Source organism: Pseudophryne corroboree, chromosome 5, assembly GCF_028390025.1.
Source record: "Pseudophryne corroboree isolate aPseCor3 chromosome 5, aPseCor3.hap2, whole genome shotgun sequence".
Taxonomy (NCBI): Eukaryota; Metazoa; Chordata; class Amphibia; order Anura; family Myobatrachidae; genus Pseudophryne; species Pseudophryne corroboree.
The window spans coordinates 182415239-182434267 of NC_086448.1; the positions used below are offsets into that span (position 1 = coordinate 182415239).

Genomic DNA, 19029 nt, shown 5'->3' on the forward strand with positions numbered 1-19029 from the left:
GCTTTTGTAGCCTGTGGGCTACATTATGCAATAATTCCCAGGAGAAGGATCCTTGGGATCCCTCTGCATTACTGTCTGCTCTCACATACGCAGTCTGACGATTGCACATGTGAACTAGCGCAGCCGGGGTCTAAACCCAGAAGTAAAGTGATCGCATTAGCGATTATTTTACTTCTTATACATTGCAGGGCCGGGCATGAGATTGGTACTCATTATGGCATAAAAGCTATACCTCTGGACTCACAAAGAGTCATCCTTCAGCACTCAGGAGAGGAAAACCCCCTTGGGGGGAAACCTCTGGGGAACCATGGCTTCAGGATCGCCCTTCCCTCTGGGCATTAAGAGGTGTACTAATAGAGGGGTCAGTATGCTATCCCAGCGCATGGGATCCCGGTGGTTGTCGTACCGATACCGGGATCCCAGCACAGAAAAGACCGACAGGGGTGAGTAAGGGGTGTTCTCCCATCTCCCCACACCCCTAACCCTGCCTGTCCACAGTGTAACCCTAACCTTCCCCCTAGGTGCCTAATCCTAACCTTCGTCCCTGCTGCCTAAACCTAACCCTCCCTTCCCCGCAGCCTAACCACTCCTGGGGGTGCATAACCCACCCTACCCGCAGCCTAAACCTAACTTCTCCCCACCCGCAGCCTAACCCTATCCTCCCCCCACCCGCAGCCTAACCCTATCCTCCCCCCACCCGCAGCCTAATCCTAACCCCCCGCCTGATGCCTAAACCTAACCCTCCCTTCTCCACAGCCTAACCACTCCCAGGGGTGCCTAAACCTAACCAACCTTCCCCGCTGCCTAACCCTAACCTCCCTCCACCAATAGCCTAAAACTACCCCCTGCCTGATGCCTAAACCTAATATCCCCACCTGATGCCTTAACCTAACCCTCCCTCCCCCGCATCCTAACCACCCCCGGGGGTTCCTAACCCTAACCCTATCCTCCCCCCACCCGCTGCCTAACCCTAACCCCTCAGCCTGATGCCTAACCCTCTCCCCACCCCCCTAACCCTACCTATAAGCAGTTTATCCCTAACCTCCCCCTTTGTGCCTATCCCTCCCGCGAAGGTGCCTAATCCTAACCTCCATCCCTGCTGCCTAAACATAACCCTCCCTTTCCCGCAGCCTAACCACCCCTCCTCCATCCCTGATGCCTAAACCTAACCCTCCCTCCCCCGCAGCCTAACCACCGCCAGGGGTGCCTAACCCTAACCAACTCTACCCGCAGTCTAACCTTAACCTCCCCCCACCCACAGCCTAAACTTAACCCCCTCACCTGATGCCTAAACCTAACCCTCCATCCCCCGCAGCCTAACCACCCCCAGGGGTGCTTAACACTAAGCTCCCTCCACCCACAGCCTAAACTGAACCCCCCTGCCTAACGCCTAAACCTAACCCTCCCGCCTGATACCTAAACCTAACCCTCCCTCCCACGCAGCCTAACCTCCCCTGGGGGTGCCTAACCAACCCTATCTGCAGCCTAACCCTAACCTCCCCCCACCTGCAGCCTAACACTAACCTTCCCCCACCTGCAGCCTAACCCTAACCTCCCCCCCGCCTGACGCCTAAACCTAACCCCCCCGCCTGGCGCCTAAACCTAACCCTCCCTCCCCCGTAGCCTAACCACCCCCTCCTCCCCCCATGCCTGATGCCTAAACCTAACCCCCTTTGCCCAGCCCTAAACCTATGATCATGGAGATACGGGCGCCGGTATCCTTGCCCATTCGGAGTTCCAACGTCGGGATTCTGTAGAGTGTCGGGATCCCAGTGTCAGTATTCTGACTGCCGTAAACCCGACAGCCGGCATCTTTACCGCATCTCCTAATAGGTAATGCATATGTCCCAATATTTGTAGCATGTGTCCGCAGCTCTCCTCCCAGGGCAGCTATTCAGGGATCACCCACTGCGTGTAGACGAAGAGGAAGAGATGAAAAATCATTGTTATTGGAAGAACAAGCAGAGAGAGAAACTGACTCTTAGTTGTTAAATGTGATAAAATAGTAAAATATAATGGTGTAATTGTGGGCCTGATTTAGTTGTGGTTGTTGAAGCGATCGCTGTTGCAATCTTGCCGTTCACAATTGCATTGTGAATCTGAGCAGTCGTAGGCTGAGCAAGTCTCCTAGACACAGGGGGCTCTCCAGCAGCAACACAGGTCGCAATGGGTAATTTATGCACGCACATGGAACGGCATTTGAACGGACCTGACACGCCTGTATACAGTGAGCCACCCCCGTTACCACCTCAAATGCTGACTTCCTGTCAATCACTTTGCAATGGGATGCTCTATGTGATCTTGATTTCATTTTGTGCGCAGTGCAGCTTACACGCATGCACAGTGAAAAAGCATTGAGCCACTTGGTGCAACAGCAGTTCTGCGTCCGCATCTGAATCAGGCCCCCTGAGCGGTAAGGAGAAGGACTCTAGGGAAAGGACTATGTCAACTTTATTATATGTAAAGATAGGGAAACAGTCACTTGTTACAGCTCCAATTCACATAATTTATACCATTCTGTACCATTTCATCATTTGGTTATTCTATGGGGGAGATGTATTAAGCCCTGCAAAGCGATAAAGTGGAGAGAGGTAAAGTACCAGCCAATCAGCTCCTAACTGCCATGTTACAGGCTGTGTTTGAAAAATGACAACTAGGAGCTGATTGGTTGTTAGTTTATCTCTCTCCACTTTATTACTCTCCCAGGCTTTGTATACTTGCCCCCAGTTTATTGATATACTGTAAAGGTCAGCCATTTCACTATCTCCCCCGATCTGTATTGTTCTTCCCCCGATCTGTATGTTCTGTATCATGCTCTCCCACCCTTCCTGTTTTTCTGTATTACAGTGTGTACTACATCTCGCAGCCCCCAAAAGTGTATGTCCTTCCTCTATATGTCCTATAGAGTACGCCACAATTTCTATGTTTTTGTATTGTGCCCCCACACCATCTGTATGTACTGTACCAAGTTGCCCCCTTCTGCATGTTTTGTATTGTCCGCTCTCCCCCACCATAGACCCTGTTTTGTACTGTGCTCACAATACCCCCACCACACACACAATTACACAAGTATGGTAACTTACCTCCTGCATGCTATTCTCCAGTCATTAATTCCTTTGCGACCCCTCCCGTCGTCTTCAACTGACACTTTGCAGATCTCTTTGCCGGTCACCCGACACTCTGCAAATCTCTTTGCCAGTTGATCTAAAAAAACACAAAAGACTATCATTAAGCATAGCACTAGTTTAAGTACAATAAAATGTCCATGAGTCAACCAGTTTCACAATTTTCCTTAAACCAAATAAGATACTTTCAAAGTTATCAATATCCCATTTATCTATTTTATTAACTTTTTCATCCTAAAGCCACGATCCTGCCTCATAGAGACCCAGGTTATCTGCATCCCCTGTATGTGTGCTTATCCTCCATACTGCCCTCTTTATTCCTGTAACGCTACATTTTTATTCCTAAATATGTCGTTCCTTCCTGCACTTCTCCTATTTATGTGTGTTTGTACCTGTTTTCCCTGTTCTGTCTATCTTGTCTTGCCTTTCAGCGGACTGTACTGCACTCTGTCTTCCTTACCCCCTCCATCATACCCTGCTATGTAGGACTCACCTCATCCTACCTGTCTTCCTGCATGGAAACTGGAAACGTCAGCAGCTGTAGATAGAATGTTACAGGATGAAGCATTGTGATGTCACGGGCTAGTGATGTCACAGGATAGGTGTGATGTCACAGCAACCAGCAGCAAAGCTACAGAGTTACAGCTATCTTACATATACATTTTCTATATCAATTACAACTGGATATACATGAGTTTCTAATTTAAAAAAAATGAGACAAGTATAGAAAATGAAGTATAAGGCAATGTTGTAAAGTGCCTCAATATATAGGTAAAGGGAAAACATAAGTGACAGGAATTTCTAGACTAAATCACCGCTTATATTTTATAAGGAAATAAAGCTCTTTATCTAAGAAGCTGAATTAATAATTTTCCATTATGTGTGTGTGTGTGTGTGTGTATATATGTTTATACATATATATATATATATACATACACATAGAGAGAGAGAGAGAGAGAGAGCGCTATACTATCCCATTAATCCAGGAAACTCACGAATTATACAGTTTCTGTGGCTGGCTGGCCTCAAGTCTGCATTTCACCTTGTTTAATCAGCCACAGAACCTGTGTAACCCATGAGCGTATAAAGAGGAGAAGAAATAAGAGTTGTCTTTTTTGCTGGCGTACTAGAAATGTATTATTCAATACCAGCGTATATAAACCGGTAAGGCGGGCCCGCAAGGTGACATTCACAGGGAATAGGTAATGATATCCACTCAACTTGTTCACACCTGCTGGACGTGTTGGAAAGAGGTTGAGTGGACAGTGAGCGTGGCTGTGCCATGTGGCACCACGAGGCACCACTGTACCGACAGCCAAACTGCTGAGAACGGAACTTGGAGGGTACATAACTTTTTGGTTTTCATTTCATCTCATGACACTCCACCCAAAGCTACTCTTCTGGTTATCCTATCAACTAGGACAACAATGAAGGTGACTCCATAACATTTCTTCCATTGTTTTTCCATGTCACAGAAACATTGCATGTGTGTTACAGGTGACCATCCTAATCATCTCTCCTTTACTTCACAGTAATGTCATTGTTAGTGATACATTATTTGGATCAAGCATCAAAAGGAAACTTAGATATAAGAGTCTGGCCGGCATATCACTTATTGCATGACGACCTTGTGCCTGCGCTGTACTGTATGTAGACGGAGCATTTGGTTTTGCTAATGACTTACATAGACTCCATAAGAGGGCATGCCGACATAGCATATTGTTGAATGTTAACATGTATGATCTTAAACTCCATCTATAAATGTTCTGTTGCGAGACTTCCAGTATACTCAGAATAATGCTACTGTGACAGATGATTTAGTATATACTAGCTGGAGTACCCGGCGTTGCCCCAGATTTTAAGAATATCTGTTTACAAAAAATACATGTAAATATTAAACACACAGTATAAATAACATAGTAGATAGCTGAATACCCGTATTTTGGTACGGGATGAGGATGGTAAATTAGAATGATAGTTTGTTCATTTACGTTGATTGGAGATCTAGTATATAGGCATATCTTGCTTCATGATGCACTTTGTGTAGTGGCCGCACCCCTTTTTGGTGCCCCAAGGGATCCTGCTCTTCCCACTATACAACTCTGTCACTGGCCCTGTCACATGCAGCCTTGTCATCACTGAGATATCATGCATGTACTGATATAGAGTGTGCTGCTGGCCTACCCATAGGGGTGCTAGTGGTATGTTACCCCCACAGTGTTTGTTCCCAGAGTGTAAGTCATATGTGTAGCAAGTTTGGTGTAAATTGCTCCAGGCATTCCAGAGTTATGCTGACTGCTGAAAAACTCTGTGCTGCTGCCTCACATCTAGGGGTGCTAGGGGTGTCTTACCCCCACAGTGTTTGTTCCCAGCTTGCAAGTCATATGTGAACCAAGTTTGTTGTAAATTGGTCCAGGCATTCAGGAGTTATGCTGTCTCCTGACATACTCTGTGCTGCTGTCCCACCCCTAGGGGTGTCTAACCCCCACAGAGTTTGTTTGCAGATTGTAAATCAGATGTGTACCAAGTTTGGTGTAAATTGCTCCAGGCCTTCCACAGTTATGCTGTCTGCTGACATACTCTGTGCTGCTGTCCCAGCCCTAGGAGTGCTAGGGATGTCTACCTCCCACAGTGTTTGTTCCCAGATTGTAAGGCATACGTGTACCAAGTTTTGAGTACATTGCTCTAGCAATTCCGGAGTTATGCTGTCTCCTGATATACTCTGTGCTGCTTTTATATAGTAGATACACTTAGAGTTTACTTTGATATGTGACTGTCATACTTGGCAACATTTTATAACAAGTTCCAGGGATGCTTGGTGGCTGAGCCCAGTGCATGGTGGAATGTCATGTGCGGATCTGTCTAGGAGGACCTTGGTGCACTACAACTCCCATTGTGTCATGTTTACTGGACTTCATTATAATGTGATGATTTGTTTTTAATTCATGTTAACTACTCATGTTCCATACATTTTCATTTATACCACTTAATGTGCGCATAACACAGTGTTTATAGGGCCTAATTCAGATCTGATCGTTTGCTAGCGTTTTTTGCAGCGCTGCCATCAGGTCAGAACTGCGCATGCAACGCAATGTGCAGGCACATCGCACAGGTACAAAGAGGTTCATTGCTCTGCGATGGGTTTGTGCAAAGAATCCATTCGCATGGGCGATCGCAAGGAGATTGACAGGAAGAAGGCATTTGTGGGTGTCAACGGACCATTTTCTGGGAGTGGTTGGAAAAACGCAGGCGTTCCCAAGCGTTTGCAGGGCGGGTGTCTGACGTGAATTCCGATCCCAGATAGGTTGAGGTGATCGCAGCAGCTACTCAGAAACTGCACAACATCTTTTTGTACCGCTCGGCTACACATGCAATCGCACACTTACACAGCTAAAATACACTCCCCGGTGGGCAGCGACTATGTGAACTCAGTACTGCAAAAAACAGCTAGCGAGCGATCAGGTCTGAATTGGCCCCATGGATCCTCCAGAAACCCCATGGGGCTGTTTTACTGGTCCATGTCAGGTTTGGCCATCCAGGTGTGAGGTCAAATTGATCAATAATCCTGGGCCGCAGCTCCAGAGGCGGGGTGGGCCTGCGTGTGGCCAGCTGTACAGTGGAGACATCGGATAACAGCCCACGTCCTCTCATGCTTTACAGTGTTTAGTTGCAAAATTGGTGGTGGTGGGTGTTTGGTAGGCTAAAGCACCGGGGCTCGTTACAAAAACTGGAGTCTATTTACTAAGCCTTGGAGAGAGATAAAGTGGATGTAGATAAGTACTAGTCAATCAGCTGCTAACTGTCATATTATAGGCTGGGTTTGAAAAATGACAGGAGCTGATTGGCTGGTACTTTATCTCCATCCACTTTATCTCTCTCCAAGGCTTAGTACATAGACCCCATTGTATGCAGCGGATGTGGGGGTAATGAAATGGTTAAAAAATAGATACTTTTTTGCTGGTGAGCTACAGGGCCCAGATATCACACACTTACCAAGTTCTTGGCTGCCAGCTGGGAGGGGAATGGCACAACCATGTGGGCAGTGCAGGGGCATGACAGCAGAATCGCATCATCAAGACACAGTATATAAAGTCACGATTACATCATTGTAAAGCGGGGGAAGGGGCCATGATGATGGGATTCAGCAGGTATAGCGTCATCAGCTCGCCTGGACTGGTCACTTCACATGGGAAGTGGGCATCAGCGTGTGGAACTGAGGCGTTACTGAAGATATGCCTACACCTTGGTGCCTGCTATCCTGGAGTCTCCAAGACATTGAGGGAGAATAGGCAAGTACCATATGCTCTATCATGCGTTGGCATCGTGTAACCGGCGGTTGGGATCCCAGCAGTCAGCATCCTGATGCCGGGATCCTAGCCGCCAGATTGCCGGTGGGGATATGAGTGCAACAGAGCCCATGCGGGCTCGCCAAGGGCGTAGCTACCATAGGTGCAGGGATTGCAGCTGCTATGCAGAGCTGAGAGGAGCAACCTTCCCTGTCACAATTACATGTGTTGTATGCAGGGTGTAGCTACCATAGGTGCAGCTGCTTTGGGACCCACAGCTGAGAGGGGCCACCTTCTCTGTCACAGTTACATGTGTTATATACAAGGGTGTAGCTACCATAGGTGCAGGGAGTGCAGCTAGCTACTATGGGGCCCAGAGCTGAGAGCGGCCACCTTCCCTGTCACAGTTACATGTATTATATATAGGGGTGTAGCTACCATAGGTACTGTGACTGCCTGCAGTGCCAGATTAAGGTCCACATGGGCCTGGAGCTGAAATTTATGAAGGGCCTATTGTGTGCCTCGCCAGGAGGTGTGACGAGCGCTGCGGCGGTGTGACCAGTGTGGTGTGGTTTACAAAGTGGGTGTGGCCTGTGCTGTGTGTGTCGCTATCCCCATGGAGGTCATAGCTAGTGTCTACCTTCAACTACTTAAGTGAAGATATAATAACAAAAAGTTTGTGACCATATATACAGATCCATCAGTGACCGCCATATGATACAGACAGCATCACAGTGACCACCATATAATACAGAGACCATTGCAGTGACCGCCATATGACACAGAAAGCTTTACAGTGTCGCCATATGATACAGAGAGTATTGCAGTGAACATCATATAATACCAAGAGCATCGCAATGACTGCCACATAAAAAAGATAGAGTAACAGTGTCCACATTAGAGAGCATTCCAGTGACTAACATGTAATACACAAAGCATTCAAATGACCTCCACACACTAAAGAACATTACAATAAATGCCATATTATATATAGAGAGCTCCAACCACCACCATAAAATACAAAGGACACCACTCCCATGGGGTAAAACTGAGAGTAGATGACTTTGAGGAGACGAGTGTGAGGATAGGAACAGAGATCCATCTGAGGCATAGGTAGTCTAGGAGATTGCTAGACTGGGTGTTGCTATAGATGTGAGCAGGTTACACTGTGTAGAGGTGAGGGTCTCTGGATGAAAGGATAGAGTGTAGGGATGATGGTACCTGGATGTATGGACAGGGTGAGGGTACCTGGGTGTAGGAACAGGGTGTGGGTACTGGGATGCAGGGACATGGTGTAGGGGTGAGGGTACCTGGATGTAGGAACAAAGTGTGGGTACTGGGATGCAGGGACATGGTGTAGGGGTGAGGGTACCTGGATGTAGGAACAGGGTGTGGGTACTGGGATGCAGGGTCAGGGTGTAGGGGTGAGGGTACCTGGATGTAGGAACAAGGTGTGGGTACCTGGATGTAGGAACAGGGTGTGGGTACTGGGATGCAGGGTCAGGGTGTAGGGGTGAGGGTACCTGGATGTAGGAACAGGGTGTGGGTACTGGGATGCAGGGGCAGGGTGTAGGGGTGAGGGTACCTGGATGTAGGAACAAGGTGTGGGTACCTGGATGTAGGAACAGGGTGTGGATACTGGGATGCAGGGTCAGGGTGTAGGGGTGAGGGTATCAGGATACAGCGACAGATTGCAGGGGTAATGGTACCTGGATGGAGGGACTAGGTGTAGGAGTTATGGTATCTGGATGCAGGAACAGGGTGTAGGGATGACTGTATTTAGATGCAGGGACAGGGTGTAGGGATGACGGTACCTGGATGCAGGTACAGGGAGTAGAGGTGAGTCTATCAGGATGTAGGGACAGGGTGCAGGGGTGATGGTACCGGGATGCAGGGACATGATCTAGGGGTGACGGTAGCTGGAAGCAGGGACAAGGTATAGGGGTGAAATAAATGGAGGGACAATACAAAGCTCCTATAGATCACCCTGATAAGTGCCATAGGCTGCCTGTGCACAGCTGCGTGTAGTGGTTTAACTCAGACCAACATGTTAGAGGGTCCCCGGACAAATGACTAGGGAAACTGAAGCACCTCTGATAATTGGGCTCTTACCCACTCTGCCAGCAGCAGGTGGTCTTTGCAAGAGCTCAGGAATTCCTTTCCTGGGAAGATATCTAAATTCTCAGATGGCAGATTGGGTTGCCCAGGGCTGCTCCAGGGTCGTCCACTGAGGTCAGTGTCAGACTGGGGCATCAAGGGCCCACAGAGGAATGCAATGGCAGGGGCCCACTGAAGGGACATAACCAGCCTTAGGTAAGTGTGGCCATCAATAGGAGGGGTGTGGTCAACCCACATTATAATGTAAATAATCTGTGCCCATTAAATTAGATTAACATTAATCCATGCCCCTTTTACTAAAATATCATTAATCTGCTCCCCCTTAAAAAAATATCAATAATCGGTGCCCCTTTTAATAGATTAGCAATAATACACGAGGCAGTATGTAATGCTGTCCGAGTTTGCTGGACGTGCAGGTTGCCGGCCGAACTCGGACGTTTTTCTGAAGGGGCAATCACTAAGGCATGGTTTTGCCTTGTAAATGAATGCCCCTTTAAAAAAACATTCAACTTTGGCCGGCAACCTGCACATCCGGCGAACTCGGACGACCTTACATCCCTCCCATAGTTTACACATAACGGGAAGAATACAATTGCAAGTGATATTCTCATTCCCGCAAATTAGTACTTTATGCCTGCTGCGACTTGTACAATTTTGTAAGCAGCTTTTTGGGTCTGCGTGCAAAATTGTTAAAATTCGGGGTGGGAGTGTGCCATTAATGGTGCAAGATGCAGTGCCATTACTGCCGTCTCCACACCACTACAACAGGCAACTTGCACCGTTAGCCCGCAGTAGGACTGACCCCTAAGCTAAAGATAGATAGTGTACATACATAGTATACATATACATGGTGTACATAAACATAGTTAACATACCTAGATTAAGGGGGGAATTCAATTGTTGCTCCATTTGGGCACGCTGAGCCGTGGGAAGATACATTTCAGCTCGTAGCCGGCAGTGTGGCAAGCTGAAGTGTGTGAAAAGTGACCCGTTTCAGCGTGCAAACAGCACCTTTCACGTCACGCCCAGCATTTTGGGTGGGTTTAGCAATTTTATGTGTCTAAACCTGGCCTGTCTGGGCGAGATTAGTGAATTAAAAATAAAACTATTGAATTGCGCCCCGCGATCTCCCATCATTTTAGACGGGAGAATGGGTGTGCAAAACAATTTGAATCTCCTCCACAGTGTACATATACAGTATCCATATGTATAGTATATGTGCATATACATGGTATGGGATGCAGTCACTGGGATCCCGGCAGCCGGTCATGCAGCCACAACCCCACAGTATACATGTACAGTATATATACAGCAGGGATTGGCAATGTCCAGCCCTCCAGGTGCTGTGGAATTAAATATCTCAGCATGTCCTTTAGCAGTTATAGTTTGCCCTAACAGCAAATCTGTGGCAATGCGTGCTGGGATGTACAGTTAAACTGTAGCTGGAGTGCTGAACATTGCCTACCCAATATACAGTGTACCTATATATTATGCATATGTATACATCGGATCAGTACGAGATCCCGGCATTTGGTATCCCGGCGGTCAGAAGACCGACGCTGGGAGCCCAACAGCCGGGATCCCGACGGCGAATGCAGTGTGTCTGCTCGCCACGCTTCGGGCCCGGTGGCGACCTCTGGTCGCCACAGGGTTCTGCTCCCCTCCGGGTGGTGGCGTGGACCACCACCCAAGAGGGGTAACCAGCCGGCGGTCGGGAATCCTACCGCCAGTATTTCAGCTGGTGTCGGGATTCCAGCGTTGGTACCTTGACCGCCGGGATCCAGACAGGCGGTCAATTGACTGCCTCCGGTATACATAGTAGTATATGGGGATACGTTCAGCATGCTGGTGGTCAGGATGCCGTCACTCCAAATCCTGGTGCCAGAATCCCGACATGCGGCCGGAACTCCATCATGACTTGAAATGCTGACGCCGGAATCAAGATCGTAAGTATGCTGGGGACTCTTAGGGTTAGGTCATGGAGGGAGGGGCTAGGTTTAGGAGCCACCGGGGAGGGTTAGGCTGCAGGGGGGCTGTGAGAAGGGGGGGTTAGGTTTACGCACCACTGGGGAGGGTTAGGGTTAGGCTGCGGGGAGGGAGGGTTAGGGGGGTTGGTGGGGAAGGCAAGTATAGTTACCGAACCCCTGTCGACGTCTTCTCCTTCGGGATGTTGCTGTCAGTTTTATGACTGCCGGCATCCCAAACGCTGGTAAAATGTATCACACCCAGCATATGTTTGCAGTGTACATAAACATTATCTACAGTATACATAGAATGCATGTTTACATTTACATAGCATAAATACCAATACAAAATACATATACATAGTACAGTATGCATACGCACATATAGTATATATACCTATAGACTATATATATATATATATATATATATATAGTGTACATAGCGTGCCTGCAGATACAGTGTACATAGGGTGTAGTATGGTATGCCGGCAGCCAGGCTCCCGGCGGCCAGCATACCGGCACCGGGATCCTGACCGCCGGCATACTGACAGCTGGGTGAGCGCAAATGAGCACCTTGCGGGCTCGCTACGCGCGTCACACTATTTATTCTCCCTTCAGGGGGGTCGTGAATCCCCAAGAGGGAGAAAAGTTGTCGGTATGCCGGGTGTCGGGATTCCGGCGTCGGTATACTGTGCGCCAGGATCCCAACAGCCGGCAAACTGAATACCACCCTGCACATATATAGAGTATGTGTATATATATTTGCATGCACATGGAGCTGCTCTCATCTAGTGTGGCTCTATCGTATAGGTGCACTCCCGGCGGGACTAGGCAATCCGGCCGCCTAGCCCCGCCGGGAGTGAACAGAGACGCTCCCATTCTTGTGAATGGGGTGCATGCGCATCACGGACGCGCCTGGGCGCAGACGGAGCCACGATTAGCATGGCTCCATCTGTATGTTAAATATAGTTAAGCATGAAAGTGTGTCGGCACTCAATTCCACAGCTCTCCAATATTGCCTGGGTGCCCTCCCACGTGTTGCTCAATGAATAAAAACATATAAACAGGCTGATTTGTTTATATATATATATATATATATATATATATATATATTTACACATATAGCACACAAACACATGGTATACACGTACATAGAATATACACAGTATATACATATTATATATAGCTATACATACTGTAGAAAAGGCAGCCAGGAGGGAGGGGGTTACATAAGAGGCTGCTACATCCAGGGGATAAGGCTATAAGGAACATGTAAGCTCTGGGGAGAAGAGGGGGAGGGGCCTCGCTTATTACAGTGATTACTCTGTACAGTGCTATACACATACAGTACATAGTATGTGACACACTGACACTACACTTACCATTTGTGCCGTGTTAGTGTTGAGCTTTAGCCTGCAATTTCATGTACAGTCAGACTAGCAAGCCTCCTTTCTGGGAAGGGTGTGGGGTTGTCTGTGCTCCGATTGGCTGAGTGACTGAGTGATGTGTCACTCTGCCAATCGGAGCACAGCAGACACTGCTGGGGAGTTCCTGCACCGAGCAGGAATCTCCTCAGCGTTACATTAGCAGGCCAGTCCACTGTACGCAGCACAGCAGCAGCTGCTGAAGTAGTGACTGCTGTATACAGCTTCACCCTGACAGTCATCAGCCGACCCTGCCTTGGCCACGCCCCCCCTATGATAGTGGGCGGGGTTACAGAGCAGGGAACTGGGAGCTCACTGGGGATTTATCCTACTGTGCGCAGTCCGAGTCTGAGGTTAGCAGACGATCGTGGGGGCGGGGATTCGGACGGGGTGGGAAGGGGGCATGATAATGTCAGGTGTATTCGGGGGAGAAACGGCAGTTACAGATAGGCCTTTGGGTTGGGGTCGTGTGGGCCTATTTACAATGGGGGGCCTGGAGCTGCAGCTCCATCCGCCCCATTGTTAATCCGGCCCTGACTGCCTACCAGTACAATGCCTCCCCTACTGGTGTGATCTCCACCTCCTGTGACACGATCCTTCTGCTGGTGCTGTTGTTACTGCCTACCAGTGCAATGCGCCACCTACTGGTGTGATCTCCACCTCCTGTGACACGATCTTACTGCTGGTGCTGTGACTGCCTACCATGCTGCATTAGCCTTGCTTACTACCACTGTGAGTAATACTAACAATTTGCTTAAGCCCAATTTGTGTTGGGCCCCGCTTATAGCTGACTTACAGTACTCCAACCTACATGTGGCCACTTTTCATATATTTCCAGGGCCACTTTACGTTCCCAATCCGCCCCTGTCTGGCATGGAAGAAATGTGAATGATAAATCAATGTAAATGTACCAGGAGATATTGACAAGCCTTTATAACATTATCTTATACTGTGAATTTCTTACCCTGTTTCCAAGACAATTAATTAATTGAACTTGTTAATTAAGTGAAAGGAAGACATTATATTTTCCGGGAGATGTATCAAGCCGTGCAGAGACATAAAGTTGAGTATTTGCCCAAATCAAATGAAGGTTCTAACTACAGGTATCATTTCATGTACTGTGCTAGATAAGTGACAGAAGATGATTGGGTGGTTTGGACATCTGCACTTTATCTCTCTCCAAGGCTTGATACATCTCCCTAAGAGTGCTGCATATAAAATATATGTCTGGCTGCTATACAGCAGGCCAGGAGCACCAGCAGGACAGTAGAGTAACAGTCATATCAGTAATAATTTGCGGACCCTGTGAAATTAGCATTCAGTAAAGACGGGAGACTCAGTCAATGAATACAAAAAAACATTTTTTAGTTTATGTTAAAATATAAAAAGTTTATTAAGTGGAATATTTAATAAATAGTATTTGCGAGACATCTCCAAAAACAGTCGGTTTTGGGGGCTGCCCACAAATATTAAGCAGCCCCTGAATGTATGTATTGGGGACTGCAATGGATATTTGATATATCTATTGCGTTCCTCCTATTTTGAACACAAAAGCAGCCACCAAAAGTTTCTACGGCAGATGGTAAACTGTGAAACTCACCAAGCTCCAGAATGCAAAGTATTTCTGAGCTTGGCCTGGCAGCTAATGCCATTTCTAAATGGCTTTTGTAGCCTGTGGGCTACATTATGCAATAATTCCCAGGAGAAGGATCCTTGGGATCCCTCTGCATTACTGTCTGCTCTCACATACGCAGTCTGACGATTGCACATGTGAACTAGCGCAGCCGGGGTCTAAACCCAGAAGTAAAGTGATCGCATTAGCGATTATTTTACTTCTTATACATTGCAGGGCCGGGCATGAGATTGGTACTCATTATGGCATAAAAGCTACACCTCTGGACTCACAAAGAGTCATCCTTCAGCACTCAGGAGAGGAAAACCCCCTTGGGGGGAAACCTCTGGGGAACCATGGCTTCAGGATCGCCCTTCCCTCTGGGCATTAAGAGGTGTACTAATAGAGGGGTCAGTATGCTATCCCAGCGCATGGGATCCCGGTGGTTGTCGTACCGATACCGGGATCCCAGTACAGAAAAGACCGACAGGGGTGAGTAAGGGGTGTTCTCCCATCTCCCCACACCCCTAACCCTGCCTGTCCACAGTGTAACCCTAACCTTCTCCCTAGGTGCCTAATCCTAACCTTCGTCCCTGCTGCCTAAACCTAACCCTCCCTTCCCCGCAGCCTAACCACTCCTGGGGGTGCATAACCCACCCTACCCGCAGCCTAAACCTAAATTCCCCCCACCCGCAGCCTAACCCTATCCTCCCCCCACCCGCAGCCTAACCCTATCCTCCCCCCACCCGCAGCCTAATCCTAACCCCCCGCCTGATGCCTAAACCTAACCCTCCCTTCTCCACAGCCTAACCACTCCCAGGGGTGCCTAAACCTAACCAACCTTCCCCGCTGCCTAACCCTAACCTCCCTCCACCAATAGCCTAAAACTACCCCCTGCCTGATGCCTAAACCTAATATCCCCACCTGATGCCTTAACCTAACCCTCCCTCCCCCGCATCCTAACCACCCCCGGGGGTTCCTAACCCTAACCCTATCCTCCCCCCACCCGCTGCCTAACCCTAACCCCTCAGCCTGATGCCTAACCCTCTCCCCACCCCCCTAACCCTACCTATAAGCAGTCTATCCCTAACCTCCCCCTTTGTGCCTATCCCTCCCGCGAAGGTGCCTAATCCTAACCTCCATCCCTGCTGCCTAAACATAACCCTCCCTTTCCCGCAGCCTAACCACCCCTCCTCCATCCCTGATGCCTAAACCTAACCCTCCCTCCCCCGCAGCCTAACCACCGCCAGGGGTGCCTAACCCTAACCAACTCTACCCGCAGTCTAACCTTAACCTCCCCCCACCCACAGCCTAAACTTAACCCCCTCACCTGATGCCTAAACCTAACCCTCCATCCCCCGCAGCCTAACCACCACCCCCAGGGGTGCTTAACACTAAGCTCCCTCCACCCACAGCCTAAACTGAACCCCCCTGCCTAACGCCTAAACCTAACCCTCCCGCCTGATACCTAAACCTAACCCTCCCTCCCACGCAGCCTAACCTCCCCTGGGGGTGCCTAACCAACCCTATCTGCAGCCTAACCCTAACCTCCCCCCACCTGCAGCCTAACACTAACCTTCCCCCACCTGCAGCCTAACCCTAACCTCCCCCCGCCTGACGCCTAAACCTAACCCCCCCGCCTGGCGCCTAAACCTAACCCTCCCTCCCCCGTAGCCTAACCACCCCCTCCTCCCCCCATGCCTGATGCCTAAACCTAACCCCCTTTGCCCAGCCCTAAACCTATGATCATGGAGATACGGGCGCCGGTATCCTTGCCCATTCGGAGTTCCAACGTCGGGATTCTGTAGAGTGTCGGGATCCCAGTGTCAGTATTCTGACTGCCGTAAACCCGACAGCCGGCATCTTTACCGCATCTCCTAATAGGTAATGCATATGTCCCAATATTTGTAGCATGTGTCCGCAGCTCTCCTCCCAGGGCAGCTATTCAGGGATCACCCACTGCGTGTAGACGAAGAGGAAGAGATGAAAAATCATTGTTATTGGAAGAACAAGCAGAGAGAGAAACTGACTCTTAGTTGTTAAATGTGATAAAATAGTAAAATATAATGGTGTAATTGTGGGCCTGATTTAGTTGTGGTTGTTGAAGCGATCGCTGTTGCAATCTTGCCGTTCACAATTGCATTGTGAATCTGAGCAGTCGTAGGCTGAGCAAGTCTCCTAGACACAGGGGGCTCTCCAGCAGCAACACAGGTCGCAATGGGTAATTTATGCACGCACATGGAACGGCATTTGAACGGACCTGACACGCCTGTATACAGTGAGCCACCCCCGTTACCACCTCAAATGCTGACTTCCTGTCAATCACTTTGCAATGGGATGCTCTATGTGATCTTGATTTCATTTCGTGCGCAGTGCAGCTTACACGCATGCACAGTGAAAAAGCATTGAGCCACTTGGTGCAACAGCAGTTCTGCGTCCGCATCTGAATCAGGCCCCCTGAGCGGTAAGGAGAAGGACTCTAGGGAAAGGACTATGTCAACTTTATTATATGTAAAGATAGGGAAACAGTCACTTGTTACAGCTCCAATTCACATAATTTATACCATTCTGTACCATTTCATCATTTGGTTATTCTATGGGGGAGATGTATTAAGCCCTGCAAAGCGATAAAGTGGAGAGAGGTAAAGTACCAGCCAATCAGCTCCTAACTGCCATGTTACAGGCTGTGTTTGAAAAATGACAACTAGGAGCTGATTGGTTGTTAGTTTATCTCTCTCCACTTTATTACTCTCCCAGGCTTTGTATACTTGCCCCCAGTTTATTGATATACTGTAAAGGTCAGCCATTTCACTATCTCCCCCGATCTGTATTGTTCTTCCCCCGATCTGTATGTTCTGTATCATGCTCTCCCACCCTTCCTGTTTTTCTGTATTACAGTGTGTACTACATCTCGCAGCCCCCAAAAGTGTATGTCCTTCCTCTATATGTCCTATAGAGTACGCCACAATTTCTATGTTTTTGTATTGTGCCCCCACACCATCTGTATGTACTGTACCAAGTTGCCCCCTTCTGCATGTTTTGTATTGTCCGCTCTCCCCCACCATAGACCCTGTTTTGTACTGTGCTCACAATACTCCCACCACACACACAATTACACAAGTATGGTAACTTACCTCCTGCATGCTATTCTCCAGTCATTAATTCCTTTGCGACCCCTCCCGTCGTCTTCAACTGACACTTTGCAGATCTCTTTGCCGGTCACCCGACACTCTGCAAATCTCTTTGCCAGTTGATCTAAAAAACCACAAAAGACTATCATTAAGCATAGCACTAGTTTAAGTACAATAAAATGTCCATGAGTCAACCAGTTTCCCAATTTTCCTTAAACCAAATAAGATACTTTCAAAGTTATCAATATCCCATTTATCTATTTTATTAACTTTTTCATCCTAAAGCCACGATCCTGCCTCATAGAGACCCAGGTTATCTGCATCCCCTGTATGTGTGCTTATCCTCCATACTGCCCTCTTTATTCCTGTAACGCTACATTTTTATTCCTAAATATGTCGTTCCTTCCTGCACTTCTCCTATTTATGTGTGTTTGTACCTGTTTTCCCTGTTCTGTCTATCTTGTCTTGCCTTTCAGCGGACTATACTGCACTCTGTCTTCCTTACCCCCTCCATCATACCCTGCTATGTAGGACTCACCTCATCCTACCTGTCTTCCTGCATGGAAACTGGAAACGTCAGCAGCTGTAGATAGAATGTTACAGGATGAAGCATTGTGATGTCACGGGCTAGTGATGTCACAGGCTAGGTGTGATGTCACAGCAACCAGCAGCAAAGCTACAGAGTTACAGCTATCTTACATATACATTTTCTATATCAATTACAACTGGATATACATGAGTTTCTAATTTAAAAAAAATGAGACAAGTATAGAAAATGAAGTATAAGGCAATGTTGTAAAGTGCCTCAATATATAGGTAAAGGGAAAACATAAGTGACAGGAATTTCTAGACTAAATCACCGCTTATATTTTATAAGGAAATAAAGCTCTTTATCTAAGAAGCTGAATTAATAATTTTCCATTATGTGTGTGGGTGTGTGTGTGTGTATATATGTTTATACATATATATATATATATATATACACATACACATAGAGAGAGAGAGAGAGAGAGAGAGAGCGCTATACTATCCCATTAAACCAGGAAACTTACGAATTATACAGTTTCTGTGGCTGGCTGGCCTCAAGTCTGCATTTCACCTTGTTTAATCAGCCACAGAACCTGTGTAACCCATGAGCGTATAAAGAGGAGAAGAAATAAGAGTTGTCTTTTTTGCTGGCGTACTAGAAATGTATTATTCAATACCAGCGTATATAAACCGGTAAGGCGGGCCCGCAAGGTGACATTCACAGGGAATAGGTAATGATATCCACTCAACTTGTTCACACCTGCTGGACGTGTTGGAAAGAGGTTGAGTGGACAGTGAGCGTGGCTGTGCCATGTGGCACCACGAGGCACCACGTGGCACC

At 47.9% G+C, this 19029-nt stretch overlaps 2 long non-coding RNA genes across 4 annotated transcripts; both read right to left on the bottom strand.

The window, feature by feature from the left end:
• Positions 1–1648: 1648 nt before the first annotated feature.
• LOC134928906 (uncharacterized) lies at positions 1649–13108 on the bottom strand. Of its 2 annotated transcripts, XR_010178115.1 has the most exons (4): positions 12876–13108; positions 3619–3663; positions 3084–3204; positions 1649–1908 (listed from the first exon to the last, which is right to left on the bottom strand). It is a non-coding gene; the product is annotated as an uncharacterized LOC134928906 (long non-coding RNA). The 2 variants fall into 2 exon arrangements; XR_010178116.1 differs by lacking the exons at positions 3619–3663; positions 12876–13108 and adding an exon at positions 3518–3606.
• Positions 13109–16228: 3120 nt separating this feature from the next.
• LOC134928907 (uncharacterized) lies at positions 16229–18254 on the bottom strand. 2 transcript variants are annotated; one of them, XR_010178118.1, is made up of 3 exons: positions 18199–18254; positions 17664–17784; positions 16229–16488 (listed from the first exon to the last, which is right to left on the bottom strand). It is a non-coding gene; the product is annotated as an uncharacterized LOC134928907 (long non-coding RNA). The 2 variants fall into 2 exon arrangements; XR_010178117.1 differs by lacking the exon at positions 18199–18254 and adding an exon at positions 18098–18191.
• Positions 18255–19029: the final 775 nt, after the last annotated feature.